At 36.7% G+C, this 17,819-nt stretch overlaps 1 protein-coding gene across 4 annotated transcripts in view; it reads left to right on the forward strand.

The window, feature by feature from the left end:
• The window catches only part of LOC5566549, a 139,039-nt gene that overhangs the window by 57,113 nt on the left and 64,107 nt on the right, over positions 1-17,819 (forward strand). For 3 of the 4 annotated variants that reach the window (XM_021853152.1, XM_021853154.1, XM_021853155.1), the window contains exon 2: positions 505-543. The exons of the other annotated variant lie outside the window; for it this stretch is intronic. The gene's annotated coding sequence lies outside the window, so the exon portion shown is untranslated. The remainder of the gene's footprint in view (positions 1-504; positions 544-17,819) is intronic. 4 annotated transcript variants of the gene reach the window in all.

The following is a 17,819-nucleotide window of genomic DNA, read 5'->3' on the forward strand; positions in this document are numbered from 1 at the left end:
TGTTCAATACTAAAATTAGAACAGGGCTTTGGAACCCTATTTATTATGCGAGGTAAAATGGCGCTCCAAGTATCTAGCCTTTCTAAATGAGTTTAGACTGAAGGTCCCACATATCCCAGATTCTCACTTGCCCCAGGGTACCTTAACCAAAATGATGTGCGATAAATTGCTTTCAAAAATAGAATTTGAAAATTTGCTCCCTTCCACTACAGTTTAGAATAACCATGTTTCCACCAAAAAAGTTATTAGAAATTCTAGGATACTTGACTGGACGGATTTTAACTGTGATTTTATGGCTTTTGCAGTCTAGGGGAATTAAAACGGAAAGTTTTGTTTTGTCCGACGTTTCGGCACTTTGTAATTGGCCTTTATCAAGGATAAGTTTTACCCTTGATAAAGGCCAAATACAAAGTGTCGTTTTGATTCCCCTAGACTGCGAAAGCCATAAAATAACAGTTAGTAGAAATTTTGCAATTTTGTTCTTATTTTTCATTTATTTTTCAGATTCTTTTGATGCTAGATGGATTAACAAAATTTCCTTGGGTAAGTTTGACGAATGAAATAAAATAAAAGAACAATAGACCAATAAAAAGTGCAGGTAGGGAAATCAGGGGCATAATGGACACGTTATGCAAATGTTCATTTTGAGGCCATAAAATGGCAATATTTTTAATATACCCCCGGCTCGTTTTCAAGTTTGATGTTAGTACGACGTGCTACATTCATTCATGGTATTGAAAATCATATCAAATGTCAGTAAAACGAGATAATAAATTGGGTCGAAAACAAGGCTGGTAAAATGGTATCGGGGTAAAATGAACACTTGCGTGAAATTTAGCGATTCCAATATATTAAAAGACTGTCAATCGTTCCTATATGTAAAAAGGCTCTCCCTCAATCATAATAGCTAAAACAAAAAAAAATCTGGGTTCGTTACTTGCCTCAAAAATTTGATTCTTCTACCGCCTTGCTTATATGTCAATTTGATATTGTGAAAAACTTGAAATCAAATTTCAAAGGACAGTTGAAGCAAAAAATAAACTTATATACCGTCAAACATTTCAAATGCATCACAGATTTCATGTAGTGTCACGGTGTCTTTGTGGAGCAACTTTATTACAAAAAAATAGGTAAGTCTGAAATTTCAAACTAAAAACAATTAGACTTTGCTCTTTCATTTGAGACCAAAATCAAAAAAATCGGTCGGGGGGTCCAGAACATTTTTTTTTATTTTGTGTAAAGTATTTATGGATATGTGTTTTTGCACCGACGCACATTGCGTTGAACGTATGGATACGGGGCAAATGCAAGATTAAACCATTTGCATACCTTGGCATGGAAATTAAAGTTGTTCTTGGTCAATGGGATGTAAAAAGCATACATGACATATGACATACGCATAATCGCAAAACTGTCTCAAGCATAATTTTAAATATTTCCTACAAAAACCCTTGAAAATCGTACTTAAATTGGTCATACTGATGTAAGAAGTTATTAGGAAATATTTCTTGTATAACTTATGATCTCGTCCTAAGGTGAAGATGCATCGAAATCAAACCTCGAATTTTCAAGAGCACTATTCTAAAGAACCTGACAACCTTATGCGTTGAACATTTTATTGATTGGTCGCTACCAGCGAGTGACCTGTGAACTACCGGTTGTTTGCTTCTCTAGACTTGTGCTTTTTAAAATTCGAGGTTGGGCTTCTATGTATCGTCACTCTAAAAACCATAGGTAACCGAGGGTGTAGCTCGTTGTTATTAAGCAGATAAATGGACCAAAATAAAAACTGTCACCGCTGGGAGACAGAGGAGGATCTTCTCTTCATTTGAGCATTGTGAAATAAAGTGTAAATCCATTCGTTTGCTCAGTAATAACAAGTTACACACTTGGTCACCTATGGCTTTTAGGACGAGATTATAAATTATGCGAGATTTCTTTTTTTACTCGGTGATACAAAAGTGAAATACCAGAATCTTTTCAAATGTATTACATACTTGACCATAAATTACAAATCTTGCTAATTTGATTTAATTTAATTTAAATAGTTGCTTTATTTTTTATTATAATAAGTGGATACTAATAGATGGATAACAGTTTTATAAAATTACCGGTCGCATTTGAAAAAAACAAAGCACTGAAATCTCGACTAATATCCATAGTGTTCTGTGAAATTTTCAGCTTTCTAGGTGGTGATTTGAAGGTGGCCCAAAGACAATGTAGGTTTATATGGAAATTACTATGGAGAAATTTTGAGAAATGTTCCAAATACGCTAGTACTGTAATGTAAGTAGAAACTTTTCATCACATATTGAAAAATCATTCTTCAAACCTTAATGAAAGATGTTGCTGAAGAAACAAATCCCTTTGAGCTAATTTTTTTTGTGATTTTTGTACATGTTTGCAGGGCTATAATCCCATATAAATCTAAATAATTGCAAACAAACTCATGAATATCTCTTCTGCTATCCGTCGGATTGAACTTCTCTCTTCAGCAAGTTTCTTTATTATAGTTTGAAGAATGAGTTTTTACAATGGGATAATAAGTTTGTACCTACAGTACAAGCATGTTTGTACATTACAGTACAAGCGTGTTTGGAACATATCTCAAAATTTCTTCATAGTAATTTTGAGTAAATCACCTCGTAGAAAGCTTAAAATTTCACAGAACACTATTGTTATAGTAAGGATGGCAAGGAACAAATGGGAGAATGGATTCTCAAACATTTTTAAATTTTGACCCGAGATATACGCAAATACAAACATATGTGCAAGTCCCTCGAAATCAATAAAAAAAAATTTACTCTAGACCCCCTGACCGATTTCTTTGGTTTTTGCAGCAAATGAACGCGAGAGACCTAGACTTTATTGTGGTGAAGTTTCAGACTTACCTATTTTTTGTAATAAATTTGTTCTACGAAACACACCGTGAGTGTATGAAGTTTTGAAGAAATATGCATTTTCGTTGAGATAGAGGGGGTGTCCATTTCGCCCCGTGTGTTCATTATGCCCCATATCCCCCGTACTATGTTCAATATATATTTTTTAACTAAAAAAATACTACATTGTTGTTCATTCATTAGGAATTGAAATGTTTACCCCGGGTGAAAAACAGCATCCCAAAGCACGTCGTTCATTCAAATCGAGGGTGGCGCGTTTTACATCAACGGCGCATTTTACATCCAGTTTCCCTACTAGTTTTTCGTAGCATATTACTGCGTTTTACAATTAAAAAACAAGGGTGTAACGATAAAATTTATGATTTTCCTTGGTAATTATCATTGTTGTCAACACAAGTGATTTAAGACATACCATTCAAATCACCAACATTTGGAGGGCTGTTTCAGAGTAATTTAAGCACCTTACTTCGACAAAGTTGTTAGACTAACTAAGTTTTAGCGTAAAGTCAGGTCTCCTATAAGACGCTGCCACCCACTTTACGCCCATCGTAATTTCTCAGCAGTTTTTAATGGGTGAGAGCTGATATTTTGTTTGTGACTGCCCCATATTATGAACTTGTTGCCTACCGAATTTCACCTCAATCTATTGGACGACAACTGATAAATAGTGGTGGGCGTGAAGTGAGTGGCGGCGGCTTATAGGAGACCTAATTTTAATCTGTGGTGGTAGGCTCACACTCAAATCTCAATAATTAGAGATTATCGCAACGCTTAGTGTAGTTTGTGTTATGATTCCAATAAAATTGAGCGTCGAATTGACAGAAGCTAAAAACAGCAGGTTTTCACATAATAAATCTCATACGAAATTTTATCACGATGCACACATCGTAGACAAAAACGATCGGCTTAAACTTTCCTATTAGGGATCTTAAATGAATTAGAAAACTTTGATCTTGATCCCTGATTCCCACCTTAACCCACTGGGATAAATAATTATAAGGATACTATGTTTTTCATTCATTTCTCAATGTAAATAAATGCAACTACACTAAAGTTTGTTTTACACGGATTTTTTTGCACGATTTATTTTTACACGCCTTTCGGAATTTACACGATACTCTTTTTGCACGGAATTCAGAATTACCATGGCTTTTTTTCTTATTTACGCGGATTGCAGAATTTACACGGTTCTTTTTACACGGATTCCAGAATTAATACGGTTTACTTTTACACAAATTCCGGAATTAGCACGGGTTTTTTTGCGCGTTTTTTTTTACACGACACGGAAATACTTATAAAAAAACTTAAGCGTACTACGGTTATTTATTCTTTATTTATATTTTATTCTGTATTTATCACGATTTCGGGGTACAAAAAGTTATAAGGACGGCAGTGATTTTATTCAAAAAATGCTTTCATTGAAACAATCCGATTTTTTTATGCGTGAAGATGAATCGAAGTCAAACCTCAAATTTACAAGACCACAAATCTGGAGGCCAAATACCCATTTGAGCTGAAAACTTAATCGATTGGTCACAACCGGCTACTGGCAATCGATAAGGTTTCCAACTTAAACGGATGTTTGGTTCTCCAGGTTTGTGCTCTTGAAAATTTAAGGTTTGGCTTCGATTAATCTTCACCTTCAACACCCTTTTTTGGCAACCTCTTCATGATGACGCCGTGGCGTTAGTGAATTATATCATTGTGCTCGGATCGATTTTAGACCACTCGAGTTCAATCGCCTGCCTCAACTGGCCAAAAGTGTCGTTAATCTTTCCATATTTGATTAAATTTCTAGAAAGCAGTCCCCAAGTATTTTTAAGGAGTTCAGATCAAAGCCCTCCAATACAAATATATTTCGATCTTCAAAGAACTGTTTGGTAGGCTTTGAAGCATAACAGAAGACATTGTCTTCATGAAGATCATTTTTTTCCATAACTTGTTTGGCAAACGATATGAGAATACTTTTTAGCAATTGGCAATACAATTTTACATGAGAATTCCTGGAAGTAATTGACAAGATATTTGGACAATCTTTGAAAGAAGCAATATAAGACCAGACGCATCGTGTCATACAAAGCACGATTGTGGTGGTACTAGCGATTTCTGAACGTGAGATCACTCTTGATGTAATCCATCAAAGCATTGCTGAACCTTTTGACGATTTTCAGAACAAGAAAGAGTCAAGAAATTCTTGGCTGATTCAGAATTGCCGTAGAACTTTCTGAAAGTTGTTCTTAGTTAATTCTTGAAAAATAATTTCCTCAAATTCTCACTGATATTTTCTGGTCTCTATTACGTCTCTAAAAAGTCTATACTTGAATGGAAGGTCTCTAAAGTCTCTGTTTTAACCAATATGGTCTTTAAAGCCACTTTTTTCATTATTCTACTTGCATTGAAACTTGATGCAAAATTGTACAGGCTCTAGAGTAACCTTCAGAGACTATATTGAGTTCAACTGACTCTTCACACACTTCATTAAAATCTTTAAGGAACTAGGATTTTCTTGAAAAAAATATCAATGAATGTCTGGGGAGATTTCATGTGATTTCCGAAAAAAAAACTTTGGAGAAATTCCATTCCTGTGGTACGCCAAAACAACTCTTATTTCGTGGCTCCTATTAGGTTTTGTTTTGTTTTTTTGCTTCCTGTTTAGTCTCTTTTCGCTCTTTTGTTTATTCCTTTTGGGTCTCTTTTTTTCAGGCAATAGGACTTTAATATCCTAATTTTAAGGTACACAGTCGCCACAACCCCTGTAGCGACAGAAAGCTTACTTAGTCTTGTGATTACAACTGGCAATCTTTGCGTTTGAACCCCTTAAATAATAAAGTAACTGTCAATTTCCGGTTTAGGATTTCTGAAGGGTTACATTTTTTCTTAGCATCACAGTACACAAAGTATTTGTCAACGTTTGTCCTACCCATGGTTACGAACGTGGACGCGCCTCTTCTTTTTCCTATAATTTATAAGGCTTCCGTAATGATAAACCTTTATCACATACTGCTGCCACTCTGCTTTACTCAAACACTCAAGCTTTTTTGGCATTTTATTGGTTATTATCGATAATCACACTTTATCGCAAATATTGTTTACATTGTCATTCGACTATTTGACCTCGTTTAAACAACAACTTTGTGATTGCGAAGAAAAACAACCCCCTTCACTGGTAAGCAGGCTCTGCAGGAATGGTGTCTGTCGGAGTCTAGCACCAGAGATTACCTTCGACTGTGGACAACTCTTAGGCTCCAACACGTAGTAGTTTTGGGGTTCCATACAGGCTAGTTCCCCTGAAGATGGTCGAACAATGGGTTTCTTCAGTCCATTAAAGGGCGATTGGGTATCTTCTTCAGGTTTCCAACGGTCCATGACAATCCAATAACTTTCACAAAAACATATATTTGGCGTTCACATTATACACTAAACATGGTTTTATTTTACAATATGTACAATTACAAAAGTTACTAGTTTAAAACATTCAACATTCAACACCTATGCTGCAGTCCATGTAGACTCTGTCGTGGTTTCCTGCGCACTGCGTAGTCTTAAAGATATTTCTCGTCTGTTCCCTCTGTGGTGAGAGTGATCATATTCTTCTCCGTGGGGATGATGGGGTGAGGTGGAGCCAGTAAGTTTTATTGCGAATGAAGCCTGGGATATTAGCTTGACTTACTCCCGAACAGTGTTTTTATAAGTACAGTGACCCCACGCAGTTGAATCACCCACAATTTATGAATCAGCTGATTTCAAAAGACAAAATTTTTATCAAACTTGTCACAAAACATCACAGAATTATTTTTACACATAGTTTCTTATCAGTAAAAATAATTCTGTGATGTTTTGTGACAAGTTTGATAATAATTTTGTCTTTTGAAGTCAGCTGATTCATAAATTGTGGGTGATTCAACTGCGTGGGGTGACTGTAACTATGTAAGCATAAAAATCATTATCAAAACACTTACACGCGTACAAAATACTTTTCAAATTGCTACGTATGCATAGTAACCTAATACACATTCAATCATATGTAATTTATTTGCATTCGCTGCCTGCTAGAAATCTTCTAAAAGTAGGGCGTCCTTATATATTTACCCCAGCCTCCCAAGGGTATTGTTCAACCGACATCACTTCACTCAAACTAGAAATATTTGTTCAATGTTTTTTTTCCAGTCGGATCGTACATCAGACCGAAGCACTTTCCGGGGTTTAAAGACAAATAGTGGAAAGAAAAAACGTCGAAAGGACAAATGGTCAAGAGAAAAATGGTCTAAAGTACAAAAGGTCGACAATATTTTGTTTTGTGAGAAATTTTTACATCTTATAAAAAAAAAATCAAGGTCAACTTTTCCCTTTTTTCTCTCTTTGACCTTTTGTCCCTCCTACGTTTTGACTTTTGACCTTTTGTCTTTTCGAGCTACTCTCATAGATTATTTTTCTGAGTTAAGTCAGACCAGAATTCCCTCATAAAGTGCTTCTTGTAGTCTTCAAAGGCCGCAGAGGACAAGTTTTTAAAATGCGTGACTTTGTAGTATTAGCAGAATTACTCAAATTATTTGGAATTTCAATAAAGGGATAGCTTCCAAGAAGTTTGGCCGGAATCATTTCTCGATTACTTTTTCAAATCGACGTAAGTAACTTCCATACGGTTTTGAGAAAATTTATTCAGAAGAATCACAACCTGTCTTCTAAAACTGTTTTAAAATGAATCACCTTTTTAACATTTTTTCGACGTGTACATTGAATAAATTTTGCATACAATGAGCTCGCGTTAAAAAACTATGGAGTTCCTATTATTTCACACAAGAATTTTATGACAAAATTATAAGCCGTTTTATTCAAATACTTGCGACGTTTTTATACCAGTGTAAAATCAACTAAAATAGTGTTTTGTTTTGATTCGTGGTCACTTTGTCTCTCCATACAGCAAGGCGGCGAAAGTAGTGGTTAGGTTGCGAAAGTTGAAAATCTTACTTTCGTCGTTTTGTAAATCAGGAAGTTACACGTTCCAAAAGTGAAAAATCGAATTGGTTCAGAGCGTTACGTGTAGAATTTCGTCTGCGAAACACGTAGGATCGATATAGTAAGTTTGTATACTTTTTTGACTTGAGTCTGTATGAATAAGTAGTTAACAACGGGGACTCCAAACACCCTAAGTTGCTCGAAATTGCATTCATATATTCAAAGAATTTTTAGCCATGTACAGATAATGATTCCTCATCCGATACATGCCAATACGTCAACCCCTTTCTGTTTAGCAGTTTTTCTGTAGCGGATACCATGAAGGTTGGGCGATTGCCTATATTAAGTAATTCAAGCTCTGTACTACTTAAGTGTTCCATCAAATTGAAGCTTCTTAAATCAATACAAGCTTAGATAATGTGATGAACATTAGGATCACTGTCTACAATCAGCGGAAGGCCGGTCATTACGCAGTTTAATAAAAATCATTAGAAATTATCCGTTCAACTATCCCATCATGCGGCAAATGAACCGAACAATAGATGAATCTCACCATCTGAAACATAAATTGTGACAGTCTGTAGACATATCTGGTAGTAATGAGTATAGCAACGATTCTGTTATTAGCGTGTTCTCTTTACGAAAGTAAGGTTTTCGAACAAGCACTACTTGGTCTGTACCATTTTGCAAGAGTCGGATAAGGTTGATCGTTACCTCGTTTCATGCTGAACATTGATCTAAGCTATCAAAAATCACCAAAGGCGAAAAAATACAGAGAACACTGTGTAAGACGTATACCTAATGGAAAATCGTACAGGTGACAATTCAACTTGACCAATTACATATTCATAATCACGTTAATTAGCAAACGTTTTTGAGCAGAACGTTATGTCTAACATCATTGCTTGCTTTGCAGATTCTTTCAATAGCTCCGCATGAAAAAAAAATCTTTTATTTTTTTCCAGAAAAACACTCTAGAAATCTCTATTAGGAACAATTCCTTTGTCAAAGGTAATGTCCTTCCAAGATGATGATGTCATTCTCCGACGTTTATCTACAATAAAACGACTGACGCCACATCCCGCATCGTTCGCCCGCCTAGTTAACAAAATGCAAAACGAACCAATTCCACGTAAGTTGAACTGCTTGTTGACAAACCTTGTGCCTTATTTTATGATGACGCCCAAGATGACGGAATGGAGCTTCAAGCGGTACGACTTTATTTGCTCAAAGACTGACGCCAGTGAGCTAAAGCGCCCGGAAAAAGAAATACGGTTGTGTCTTGATTAATTCCGAACAGCATGTGTCACACCCACGACTAGCTGTGAACAGAGAAAACCGAATATCTACGATTTTGCGAGGTTTACTCCGAAAAAGTAAACGTGTGACAGACGAAAATAAAATACTGGGATCGTTTAAGTGCGCTGAGTTAAATCAAAGGTAAACGATTGTTTGGTCCGCATAAATAAATGAAAACCAAAGCGCTACGTCGCGTCGCGACGGGAACAATTAAACCGTGGATATTTATGACTGACACCTTGGAAGCGTGTTAGAAGACAATTAAAATCAGAGAAACGCAGTTTCCGCAGAGCACAAAGGTGCCATTTGAGCCACCATTTGAGATCCGGTACGAAACTATGTCATACCTACAAAAATTCCAGAAATAACTTCTTTTATGATAAATCTTCTATTCCACTAAACAGGAATACCTATAAATAAATGAAAACCGCATTCAGTACTATACTATTTAGTTCCACTAGAGTTTGTATCCTTTGACAGATAAACATATTCCAACCTCATCTGAAGGGTCGTCTTCAGTGTCGTGTACTAGACTCGACCTACAACTACTTTAGTGCAAAAGGTGAATAAATCGTGAATTTTCAACCAGCATCTGCAGGCAAAATTGCGAGGGAGTTAATCGATTGCCACTTAAGTATGGCTCTGGTAGCATCTTCTGCAACAATCCACCATCGACTCTTTCCGAAACGAGCAGATGACCAACTAAGATTGACGACGACGGCAAACAACCGATCACCGGCTATTGACGAGCCTATTTAGAGCCGGTCGTCACGATTAAACCACCGTGAATGCGCGCGACCTGCGAGGAATTGTAATCGGATCGGATCGTACACAGTCACAAATAAACTGTAATATTAAATCATATCAGCTGCACATAGGTTCCGACGCAAATATGACGCACAATAATATATGTTAAACGTTTAATACCAGCCAACGACAGTTGGTAAGCGGGATTTAGCAATCGATAGAGTCGGATAGAGCAATTAACAAAAAAGATGTAAAAGTTTGTATGGGATTCGAACCCTGAGCTAGACAGTGAGAACATATGGATAGTACAACATTCGGCTGATATTAATTTATTTTTTTTTGCTGTATACCGCTCTGTTCGGTTCAGTTCCCATTGATTTGGATCACGCGTGGTTTTCCGGCGATGTCAGGTCTGAATCTTTGCCGTTTCGTCTAATGTTTTGGATGACGACGTCGCGACGTGACGGTTCAGAAGCAAAATGACGCAACCGAAATCAATGTCAATCAATCGATTGGAAGGTACCTATATCTACTTGGAGAAGGAACCATCACAGACGATGACGGCAATGTCTTTCCTTGTTTAGTGCGACGATCGTCGGGGGTGGTAAGTAGGTATTACTGTTTTTGGCGCGGGATGTCGACGGATTGCGTCTTTGCTCTTTGTTGTGATATTTTGGATCGAGCTAATTTACGTCTTGAGCGATAAAAGTTGTTCATGCGAACGATAGGGATTTGATGGCTTTTGCTGATACTTACAGGAAAGTAAAACATCAATAGCGAGTCAGTGTAAAAATTAAGGGTCAATAAATATATGAAACTCTACTTGACAGATATAAGAAAACGGAAGAATTAAACTAGTGCAATGTAATTTGTCGCATTAAATCGTAATACTAAAGCAGCTTGCCTACGTCAACGTCTACTTTTCCTTTTTGTATAAAGCCACTGGAAGAATTATGGTCACAGGTAATCTTGTTTAAGGACATACAATTTCTGCAAAACAAATCCTAATCGAGTAGGATGCAGAACCACTTGGGCACTTCCAAGATTCACTTTGGCATGGGGGGTTTCTCTCGGCCAAATTGTTTTAAAATTTGCATTAAGAAGCGCTGCAGTATGACGCTCGTTGTGGCAAAATGTGAGGTCTTTAGCTTTCAAACAACCCCACTGCCAAAGTGAATCAAAAGTGCCAAGAATAGGATTCGGCTCCCTACTAACTCACATCAAACCTGCCACTATCTCTGCCTGTTATCATGTGCTTTGTGCATTGACATTTTTGACATTATAACCGTTGGTCTGATTACAAGTATCTTGGTGGATTCTTGTAACGATCCAAAGTGGATGTTTTGCTTGATTCTTGGTAGATTTTACATAAAACCGTTCATGGGTTTTATGTGATATTGCTAGTAGAATCCAGATACCGTAAATTCGGGTGAAATTGATCACCGTGTCACTCGATTTTATTTCTTCATAATAGAGCACAAATATCTATGCAACCTGCAGTGAATGAACGTAGTTTGTCATAAGCATTTTCAAATTGTGTGTTGTGAAGTTTGTTGCGTTTAAGAATGTTTATTTCTATGAAAATAATGTAAAATTTCAAAATCATGTGCGATGCAGTATTGACTAACATAAATAAACTTCTAGTTCTAGACAAGGATTTGAACATGGTATAATCCTGAAAGTTAATGAGGATACTTAAGATATATCCCCGAACCAGATTTTAAAACCAAAACTCGTACCAATTTGCTCATTTGGTTGAAGCAACTAAATTTCTGTTAGATATCAGGAAATTCCTTAGGAAATTGCATACATTTAGGTGTTTTCTGCGTAATTCTTGAAATTTAACCTTCGGGCTGTCGCGCTGTTGTACTTTGTACAACAGTTGTGATGTATATGCTATCATTTTGCAACAAAGATACCTATCGACACCAAACCAAAATGTATTCCTCAAGAATCTTACAGTATGACCCTTATAATACGGTAAAATCAACAAATGTACATGAAAGTCGCATAATAATGAACGCACTATGTACGGTTCGAGGACACCACAGTTTGAAATCGTCATACCTCAAAATCCAGATAATATAGAAACTTGGGATCTTTAGTAAAGTTGTCTGGAGGAGCAGCGCTATTGGTGATATCTCATTGATTTCGGAATTTGATCGCTAGGTGGCACTAGTGGGCATGGAAGTTTTACTTTTGTTTTGCAGATATTTCAGGATCCTGACCATTTAGAAGGATGCCGTCTTCGGCAAACTTGTTTAGTAAGTTAAGAACTATCAATTTTCGAGCTAGTTGATTCAAAGTTTTGCCACTAGACGGTGCTAGGTAGCATGAAAATTTTGTTTGATATCTCATGAGCCTGACCACTTAGAAACCCAAGTAACCATAAGCACTAATAATAAGCCCTTAATCAGCATCATAAATGCGTACATGCATTATAATAGCACCACAAATGCTTACACACCCTATATCAGCACTTCCGCTGCATAGAAATCCTATTACAGCATCATTAATGCTTCTAAGCCTGATGCATACGGGCATTAAATAAGCACTATATTGGCTCTATATTCGCATACAGGGCCTGTTTAAATGCCATCCAGTGTTTTGACAGATATACCACGTGCTTTGTGTTTACATATAGTGGTGAGAGGGAGTCAAACATAAGTCTTCTCACTACTACAATTGCAGCTTTTATGACGGGGAAAAGTGGTGGTTTAAATTGGTCACTTTTCTTTCCAATACTATTCATCTTATGTGGGCGAAGGAGCAAAGGAGCAGAACTTCAACAACTCAACAATACAGGTGTCGCAGGTTCGAGACGCAAAATGAGGAATTTCATCATCATAAAACAAGGATCAATATGTGGCAATTTCAAGTCCTCAAAAGGATTAAAACCACCAAAATGAATAAGTCTGATACGGAGAAGTACTATCTCAATCATTTTATTACATTTTGCATACTATTCGAGGTTTCCATTTTCATTCATTTATTTATTTACCTCGTGTACCAGCTGCTTGGCCGCATACGCGAAAGCTCTCTGGCTGCGTACGCGAAAGCACAAAATATTCGCCCGAAAAACCTGGCGAAAACAACTGACGTTTCTCACGTGGTCTTATATCAGCATTAGTGGTGCAGAGAAGCACGATTATATCTTCGCATTATAATGGCACGCTATTTCGCCTTTTCTGGCATTATAATAGCATTATGCGTATATAAAACTGACAAGCATCAAATGATTACCCTATATGCGCATATAATGCTGTTACCGTGCCGCATTATCGTGCTTACTGGTTACTTGGGAAGATAGTGTCTTCGGCAAAGTAGTTCAGTAGCTCAAGGGCTATCATTATTTGAGCCACGAAATAGAATATTTTGCCACCAGGCGGAGCTAGTGAGCATGATTTTTTTGTTTTACGGATACTGCAGGATCTTGACTTTTTTAACAGGCACCTTCGGCAAAGTTGTTCAGAAGCTCAGGGACTATCATTATTTTACAAAATCTCGAACTTTAAGGATTATAAAAGGAAAGAATTTGAGCTACTAAACAACTCTACCGAAGACGCCATCTTTCTAAGTGATCAGGCTCCTGAGATATTTGCGAAGCAAATGTTTTATGCTCACTAGTGCCGCCTAGTGGCAAAATTTTGCATCAACTAGCTCAAACAATGAAAGTCCTTGAGTTACCGAACAACTTTGCCGAAGACGCCATCTTTCTAAGTGGTCAGGATCCTGAGATCTGAGAAACAAAACTTTCATGCTCACTAGTGCCGCCTAGTGGCAAAATCCCGAATTTCTTGGCTATGATAATGATGGCCCTTAAGCTACTGAACAATTTTGCCGAAGACGTCATGTTTCTAAGTGGTCAGACTCCTGGGATATTCGCAAAACCAAGGGTGTTGTACAAAGTACAACGCGCGACTACTCGCGTTACAAAAATTCGCGCGACGACCGAAAGGTTAACTATTCATTATATCTATAAATATTTTATTGTTAGGAATTTATGAAGCATATTCGGATTTAGGGAGCTCAAATGTATTATGTAGAATTGTTTTGAAAACTAACAATAATCGCATTGATAAGTGATCAATTTCACCCCGAAATGAGATCCCCCGGTTTTTTTTTATTTTAGAGATATTTTTATCATTAAAATTACATTTGTTAGAAAATGTGGGTACTTGAGCCAATGAGGCTCACATTCGTACTTGTTTTTCTGCATTTCGTGTTTTGGCATTGTAAACATTTTAGAAAACACAAGAAAACTCGTGAAAAATGATCACCCGAAATTACGGTACATTGTTTGTAAATACTTCAAACACCTATCACGATGCTGAAAACAGTACAATTAACTCTCGATACAGCAGTGTCTCGATTTTATCACTGCTCGTTTTAATATCGCTGCATTAAATCACTCTCGATTTTAGTACGATTTTCTGTTCGATTTTCCCACGCCACAAAAATTGTATGAAGTTTATACATTTTACATTGAAAAATAACCCTAAAAAATTATCATATATCTATTTGACCCATCTCCTACGTGATTTTCATTTCATTCGCTCTATTTCTGCAACACAAATCTCAAATTCTCGGATACTGACAGAACTTGATTGTCGAAAAAGTAACTCATGCCCTTATCAACAACTAGAAAAGACCAGTAGGTGAATTCCGGCGCACATTTTCTTCGAAGAGAAGACATTTTCTTCCGTAATCCACCATTTTCTTTTCTTCGAAGAAAATACGCGCCGGAATTCGCCTACAGGTCGAGTCGAACTTTTTTCCCACTTCATGGCATTATTCTATTTAAGCAACAGAACTGAACATTATGTGAACTGAGGCTCGGTGGTTTACTTGAAATGTGAGCTGCTTGAGCCAAAACATGCCCTTCTATCTGTACTCTTGGTTAGACTACAATTAATTTGAACAATTTTTAACTTGTACACCGCTAATCTGCACATCCTTCAAACAAAAAATTGTTTAAACATCATTTCACTCAAATTGATATGGAACATCGTGAAACGGGATGCGAAATCTTAACAAAAAAGCCAAACAGGTAACCAGAAACATGGTCATAGGGTGACTAGAAGTTCAAATTAAAAATGAACCCCGATGATTTGCATGATGTATCGTTCAAATTAGCGGCGGTGTACTGAATTGAGGTACCTAGCCTTGAATACCAACTTTTACTTTGGTTATGTAACTCGAAATCGGATATAAAATATATCAAGCTATGGAGTAATCTGCTAAATAGCATGCATGTTGCTACTGCAAATAGAAAATATGTAATTGGCAACCACATTTCAATTGTAGTGTGTAGTGTGGATAAATCCCCATTCATGAAATCGAACAATACGCAGTCAATAAAAAAGCTTTTATTTTGAGAAATTAAAAAAAAAAATGATGCCGGATGCCGCTTACCAAAGATTTTGTGAGAATTGTACTCAGGACTATGTAATAAAAAATATTTCCAAGATTTTGTAAGAAACCTACTCAGAATTGTGCATGAATTTTGTCAGAATCTCACGTAACTTTGAAAGTCCTGCCATGGATTCTAAGAGAATCATATCTTGGATTTTGTGAGAATTCCGTCCAATATTTTGAGAGAATCTTGTCTAGGATTATATGAGAATCATGCGCAGGATAATAACTGCGTAACATTAACCACTACTGTTGCGTTTTTCCTATGAAACGCTAGGCATGGACATTGTCTTTCGATCTATAGTGAAAACATTCTCAAAAGCTTTAGTTTTTCACTGTTATAATCGAAAGAGAGCGTGAAAGGAGAGAATCCTTCATTGTTACACAGGTCCTTCAGCAAAGCGTGAAGTGAGAATTCTTCCAAAGACACCAGAAAGAGCACCTTTAGGTATTTCTTTAAATGTTTCGCCAAGTAGTTCCTCAGAGCACTTAATATAAAATCTGGCCAGTGATTCTTTCTGGAATATCTCCAAAGATAAGTATGAAAATTACTAAAGAGATTTCTCAAATAATTCCTCGGAATATTTTTCCAGAGATATTATAACACATTTTTTTTTTCATGGAATACTTTTTTTTTCAGAGATTGCTCGATACGGTTTTCCGGTAATGCTTTTTCTCCTACAACTCCCTCTTAAACTCCTCTACTCTTTAAGGATATATCTCAGGTCGAGGAGTGTGTGGTTTTTTGATTCCGTTGCATCCTCCTGTGGGTTAAGCGCTGGAATCAAGATCAATCGTGATTGCCAAGTGGTGAGCTCGTTTCATATTTACGATAACAAACATCAATCGTTCCCTTCAATATTCCCTATCCCATCTGACAATAAGGACTTGTCCCTTACCGTTTTTGATCAATAATATGAGAGCAGCTAAAATATGCACTTCAAGAATACGTGGAAAGCCGCTTCCATTATTCATTTCACGGTGTTCCTCTGACCGTTATTATCAGAAAAAATCTCCATTAAATCTGTGCTCACCAGTCGTTTTCTCTAACTAAGGTACATGTCTGGGCAAAATTTAAGAAAATCGTCGGACGCGTTTTGAAGTCCACTAACGTAAAGGAAATCTGAGATATTTACAAACAAATTTGAAACAGCCTTTGTTATTAAAGGTTTCCCCAAAGATTACAAGCAACTATTAAGGAAATCCTCCCTGGATTTTATCAGTGATCATTTGATATAAACAAATACAGGACAACATTTACATTCGCCGCATTGTGAAGTTTTTTGTAGTTGAAATATACTGAAATTTTCATAATTTTAACGGTTTTATCAGTTCTATTAACAACCATTTACAAACTGAAACCTGTTAACGGCTTGACGCTATAGGCCTTACAGTAGCGCAGATCGTTTTATTTCAATTTAATGAACTATGTAATCACAAGATATTGTGTTTATCTATAAGTTCTAGATTCACATGTGAAGAGGGCGAAATAACTTTGGCAAATAAGAGCTTTTCGGATACAGCCATGCATAAGTCGACCATTTCAAGAAATCTTACCAATCTAACAGGTAGACATAAATGAGATCTCTCCGTTAGTAGTGAATATTTTCAAGAACTGCTTGAAATGTGTTTGTAGTGAACGGGAGAAACTTCTGATTGCAAAGGTTATTTCGCCATTTTCATATGTTAGTCTAGAATTAAATACAAGCGCTTGTTGTTAAAATAAGTATCAGTAGTAGATTGAATGATCCATGAAGGACGATCTAAAATAATTTCAAGCAAAAGCAATATTTTACTTTTCCTTTTGTATATCTGCTATTAAAATTTAAGGTAAATATGATTGAATAAAACTCTTTACGCGTCTCTCATCCAGCAAAATGGACTATCGAAGTTCATACGTTTTGCCTAATGAAAAACGGAATGAATGTTGCAATATGGACGCTTTATTTATCATTCTAGCCCACTCCTCAGGTTTAAACTCCTCTGCGAAGCAAAAAGGAGGCGATTTCGAGTTTGTGCTTTTTCTCTGTTGCTTCTATGCTCACCGTCACTCACATTACAGAACCCTTGAGTGACCCGTCCGAACAAAATACGCCTCACGGAATTGTGATAACACTCTATTCTGACGGAATTTTCCTCCGTTACGTTTTGTTTCGCATCTTCTTTGCTCAGACAGCGCACTGCTCTAAAACATGCAACCGCACTCTGGTGATCTTTAGAAGTATTCTCAAGCCTGCTCTCTTGTATCGAAGCGTCGATAGGCGCGTGGTGTATGCACGGGCCCAACAATCGCTGGGTTCTTGGTTTGATTCCAGGTCGCCTACTAAATTTTTTTGTTCACGTTATTTGGTTTCTTAAGATGAATGAATTATGAATTGGAACGCGATTTCTTTTGGAAAATTTTCATGAGGGATTCTCATGTATTTTGATGGTTCATTTATGTGAGTGTAGATGAGCGTTTTCGTATTTTTGCGTTTGTTTTACACTATCGCTGTTCGCATT

Source organism: Aedes aegypti, chromosome 3 (assembly GCF_002204515.2).
Source record: "Aedes aegypti strain LVP_AGWG chromosome 3, AaegL5.0 Primary Assembly, whole genome shotgun sequence".
NCBI classification, from domain to species: domain Eukaryota; kingdom Metazoa; phylum Arthropoda; class Insecta; order Diptera; family Culicidae; genus Aedes; species Aedes aegypti.